This window comes from Micrasema longulum, unplaced genomic scaffold (genome assembly GCF_059751315.1).
Source record: "Micrasema longulum isolate JH-2025_06_02 unplaced genomic scaffold, ASM5975131v1 h1tg000168l, whole genome shotgun sequence".
Taxonomy (NCBI): domain Eukaryota; kingdom Metazoa; phylum Arthropoda; class Insecta; order Trichoptera; family Brachycentridae; genus Micrasema; species Micrasema longulum.
In genome coordinates this window covers 109,603-115,602 of record NW_028277373.1, presented here as the reverse complement: position 1 = coordinate 115,602, position 6,000 = coordinate 109,603, and positions in this window count along the sequence as shown.

Below are 6,000 nucleotides of genomic sequence, written 5' to 3'. Positions count from 1 at the left end.
AAGTTATATAATAATACGTATGACAGTGATGACATACTCATATACGATATACGTATATGGATAATAATGAAAACAGCAGCGATGTTATGCATTTATTCCCGAAGCAATCTCATACAGTGGTCTCTACCCCTCGATACAATCCAATTATGGATCTTCATCTTAAATATAGACGTTGTTTTGGAGAACTTAATATGTTCATCCAAGACGTTGAACACTCTTGGAGCTATGTATGAAAAGTGTCTCCGAGCAAACATCGTACGCGTTCTCGGTATTAAGTATTTTAGGTTACGCGAAAACCTCGTACGGGCATTCTGTTGGGACCTCCTTCCGTAGTCGCCTGACCAGAAAATTGTCAATACATTTTTGATATTGATTTGACGAATATCAAGAACTTTTAACAATTGAAACAATGGTTCAGATGGGTAGGTCGGAGGGCACCAAAACACAACTCTAAGAATTAGTTTTTGCATCTTGATTAGGGGGTTCATGACAATTGTCGAGCAACCTCCCCAGCGAATTATGCCATAAACAGCCGCCGATTGAAAAAGCGCAAAGTAGACATTTTTAAGAGTGCTAACGTCCAGGATGTTTCTGAGTGAGCTAAAGACATGACACAGTTTTCTTAATCTAGATACCAGGGACTTGAACCTGTGTCTCCCATCGCAAATTTCTGTCAATTACAATGCCTAGATATTTTATATTATCAACTGGTTTCAATAATTGGTACGAATTTCCAGAGTTTATTTGAAGCTTTAAACTGGCTTCAGGTGGTGACCCATCTCGTATACTAAATGTAAGTACTATATACCACTACTAACGTCATGCCATTTTCTCGAGCTTGATGTTGTTCCAATTCGTCCTAAGCTTTAAGCTATGTCCACCCTCATACATCTTGTCGTATAGTCCTTCAATTATGTCTGATACCAGATTCTCCCGCTGTTATTACTCTTTTCCAATTAATATTTGCACACCTATTGTAATGAATATGTAAAAGTAAAGCACATCTGATAATATTTCCTATTTTAGACAATGTCTAAAGAAGTAATGTCGTGTCATAAGTCGTAAGGTTGTCCTGTTCGTAATATTCGTAAAGATGAACGATCACAGGTTTGTGATCGTGAGAATCTTGTCTCGTGGTAACACGTCGCAAAACTGATCGCTGAATCGTGAGATCTAATGACGACCAAACTGACAAAACTGGCAGCCATCACTCTAGATGTTTACGATAGAAAATGATTACGATGTTATATTTCCATTTCTTAGGATTTTGACGTTATTTTTATTGCTAAAGGAGCTCATTAAAATCAGTTATATATAAAATACACAATGAGATAAAAGGCATGAATTTTTATTTTAAGCGTTTTTTATTTATTTTCTTTTTTATTGTGATTCACAAACAATAAACAATACATACGACATTCGTATTATAAGCATATTTTGTTATGTTTAGATATTTTATATCAGTTAATTGTGAACACAACATGCACAGATAAGTTAAAAAAAATATACATATTTTGTCAATATTCTAGATTAATCGATTTCGTCGGTCTCGTGGTGTAATAGTCAGCGCGTTTGCCTACCATGCGAGAGGTCTCGGGTTCGATTTCCGACCTGGTTGATATGAAATATTTATTGAAAATGGTGTTTTCACACCAGAATATTTCATAGTCCCTGGACTGGTACTTGAAACGTTGGACTAATCATCTTACCTTCATGTGTCAAAAAATGATCGAGATACGCTGCGATTTGTGAGTGCACCAATGCAGTGCCCTATGCATCATTTAGTGCGGAAAGGGAACGATGATGATTTGAATTCTGTAAATATTATGAAAGATATTAAAATAAATTTTACTTACAGGTTATTACAAATTATTTTACCTACTCGTAACTAACATAAGGGACTATTTGATTTTATAAATTGCGTTGAATTTCTTTTATGTATATTCTATTTAATGTATCATTAAAGATATCAATATCGGCATTACTTTCTACGTAATTATATAATCTTAACATACGTTATAATCAGAGGCGGTTTCTTAGTATGTGCATAAGTGCAGTGCACTGCCAAGTAAAAATATGTGCAAATAAATTAGTAATTTTATTGATAGTAAAAATATTTTTTAGGTAGCGACAAAAAAACAGGGATTCGTTGCAATATTATACTCGTAAACATCATAATATTCAATACTAGCGCCAAAAGATCTAGCGAGATCGACTCTAGCGGACGATTTTCACATCTTGTGTACGCATGCGCAATCGTCCCTGTGCATGTTCTGTTTTGCACAATTATTTACCCTGAATTTGTATGAAATATGTAATTTCTCCTAAGACCGTCATTTGAGCGAGATAAACAACGCTTCATACCGGTGAATCGTGCGTTAGAGAGAGAAGATAATATACATACTCCGGGCATTGCCAACGCATGCGCATAGTTGAAGTTTAAAGTGCGTTTGCAATGTCACTTTGAACATGCGTAATGACATGATATTAGTACGAATTTAGTTGATTTAGTGTCCTATAACGTGCGTATAATGTTAGGCGAATTTAGCGTTCCTGGTTCCGGTGCGCGGGCTGTCATCTGTCATGCTATTGCCCGTTTATCATGTCATATTGTTATAATATTCTTGAACTTAATATACAAGTTACAAGTTGACAAAATGTAAAGAAATGCATTGCCAATGTTTTCGGTTAGGAGCCGACAGTGGTTTTAATACATTTGCGCCCTTGAGGTGATTTTCACAAAAATGGCGTTATATAAATTATCCAAACATTATTATTATTATTAAAGTGCGCCATATTTTTATTTTTATAATTTGTTCGTTGTTATTTTATACATATTACTAACAACACTCACCGACCGATAGCAGAAACAAACTAAATGCGACAGGTCACGTGGCCGAGTAACGAGCCATAAGATGCACCCGAGTACAGCAGAACCTAATCCGACTCATCCCGACCGCAGGTTTCGGCTGAGCCAAAGTTTATGCCAACTTTTGGCCGAAACTGAAACCGCGGCCGATACTAGTTTTATTGGCCAAAACCGAAACTTCGGTCGTTTACTGGTAATTTGAACAAAAATATGGATTTCGGCCAAATCTCTTTACATAAATTTTGTATCAATATGGTTTCAGTTGCATTTTACGATTCAAGATATTGGGATATGCAACAGTGCTATTCCAGAGTGAAGCCCTTGAGAAAGTAGGCGGGAATAAACGTTAAAATCACCTTTCAAACGCGATCATTTAAATTTCAAATTGTAACCAAGATTTATTTACGTTTTCCTATTATAGTCTCTGGGTCAGAGATTTAAGGTGTTATTTAACAAAAGCTCGGTGTGATTTATTTACCCATAAATAAGCGGTCAGTTCTCACATTTCTTAAAGTTTTTAATACAAAACTAATTAAATACACTGTATACCATTTCATTGTGATCAACGTAGCGATTAAATTTTGTCTTTGTTTATAGTTTGGGTCAATTTTTTAATCAAATATATTTAAACTTAAGTGCGTTTATGATTTTCCCACGCACGCATTTTTCACTTAACTAATTTCACACAACATTTCGAAGTGAATTTTGTAAATATATATCGTTTTCTTGTTTTTTCCGCATTCCGCATCACGTTGACTATTTTCCATGTTTAAAAAAAGACCGTTGACCGCTTTTTTGAATGATTCGAAGTGATTTTGCAGGTTTTAGAAATAGGGCCTGCAACAAACGCACGTTCAATTCAGCCTTACTGAATACACGGATCGCGACATGTGACCGCATATTTATTTATTTCGACGGCTTACGCCTTTGGCAAAGTATAAAATAATATTGAAAAACAATAATAATGAAACAAAACACCTGTACACAAGTATAGAAAATATAGATGCATAAAATAAAATCGGCAGAAAAGAAAGAAATAATAAAGGAAAATTAAACTAAAAATTATAACATAAGTATGCCGCAAATTAACAATGAATAAAGAAGTAACAGAGGCGATGTATTATAGCATGAACAGTAAAACAAATATAACACTTAGTACGTTTTTATAATTAAGAAAATAAGTGATTAAAAAGTAATGATTTTAATTGATATAAAGACAAATTAAATAAGTCTAAGTTTCCATGTTTGTTCGCTATCATGTGGAACCGTGGAATAGGTGAGTATTTGGCATATTTATAGTTGGATAATTTATATAGCGCCATTTTTGTGAAAATCACCTCAAGGGCGCTGTACAATTAATAAATATCCCAGTACGTCTTGCAGCTACAGAGCGCATGGACGGTTGGGATTCTAGTTCCTCGTTTTCAATTAAGATCAATAAAAAATTATAACAGATAGGAGCTAGATTACAGGACGTCTTGCAGCTACAGAGCGCATATACAGTTAGAAATTTAGCCCCCATTTACACATTTAAAAAATTGACAAATAAATTTAGTGTATTAATGATAATAAAAAGGAGTAAGATTACAACACGTCTTGCAGCTACTAAGCGCATAGACGATTGGAATTCTAGACCCCATTTATAAAATTTAGAAATTTTTAAGTTGGTATATGAAAGCTAGATAACCAATCATCGTGCAGCTACAAAGCGCATGGACGAGTGGAATTCTAGCAAAGTTAGAATGATATCAATAAATTTATAAAAAATAGAGCATAGTAGTAAGTTTGTCAAGTATTCATGCCAAGAAGTAAGCAATAAAAAACTAAATAAATAAAGCACTGTATCAACTCCATGGTTAGCAAAGGGAGATAGATGTCCGAAGAGAATCTTTTGTAGACAGTAGGTAGATATCGTCACCATGTGGTCCACTAGGCTGCTGGAGAATTTCTGGAAACGCACGTGTGTAGACTGGGGGATTATGCCTATTGTTCCAACGACTTGGTGTCCATTTTGGTCCGTATTATTTCATTTTATGAGACGCAACATTCCTGTTCAATTCACTTTTTTAAATGAATATATTTTTGTATAAGTTAGTTATAGAAGTTTGATTTATCATTTTGTATGTTATTAGAAGTTTATTATTAGTTTGAAGTATGTTATTAGTTTGAACTATGCAAATAAACAGCAAAAGAAGTATTTTGTTTCGTCCCACGCTGTCTCACATAAAAATTAACACAATTTAAAAGCTCGGGACTGTCAAGAACATTATTAAATAACTTGAAAAGCAGCACTAAATCTGAAATTTCCCTTCTTTCACTAATACATATTAATTTGAAATTTATAAATCTTAAAAACTTGCGTTGGACCTTCTCCATATTGTTTATATGGGTAACATAATGAGGAGACCAAACTGAGGACCCATATTCTGACTGGCTTCTTACTAGGGTCGTGTATAATAGTTTTAATGCATCAACAGACTTAAACTCTCTCGTTGTTCTGATAACAAAGCCTAGGGTTTTTGTGGCTTTATTTACCATCTCATTCATATTCGCCTGAGAGATCCCATTCCGACAGCATTAAACGTTCTTTCATCCTTGTTATTTCCAGTTCCATACTTGGCTTCCGTACATAAAGGTCTGCACCAGGAGTCCATTGTGTACAGCTGATTTCGCCCCCTGCGACAAGCATTTGACCCTGCTTCCAGTACTCACCCTCCGTCCAGTATCTATCAGAATATAAACACTACAGACAAAGGTTTCACAGACATATAACAACGATTATTCTAGCGTTTGTTAACAATAGCAATACCGTTTGTAATTCCTTGTATTCGTGGTCCAAGTTTCGCCATAACTCTACCGACATTTCGCGGTCAAAGTTGACCCTCAACGAATGAGGTTCATCCCTAATCTCCGCCAACTATCCGCTTTAATCTACTCAGCTATTTATAATTCCTACATTACATATATGTGTGTAACATTAATTCATTTTACACTTGCGTATTTAAGTCAAACTTTTTGGTACAGCGAACCCTATTTTTTTATGCATTATAAACAATAAAAAAAAGGGACCTTACTGATTTAACCCGTGCCGAGGACATTCAACACTTAACTTATTAATAAATACAGAGCGA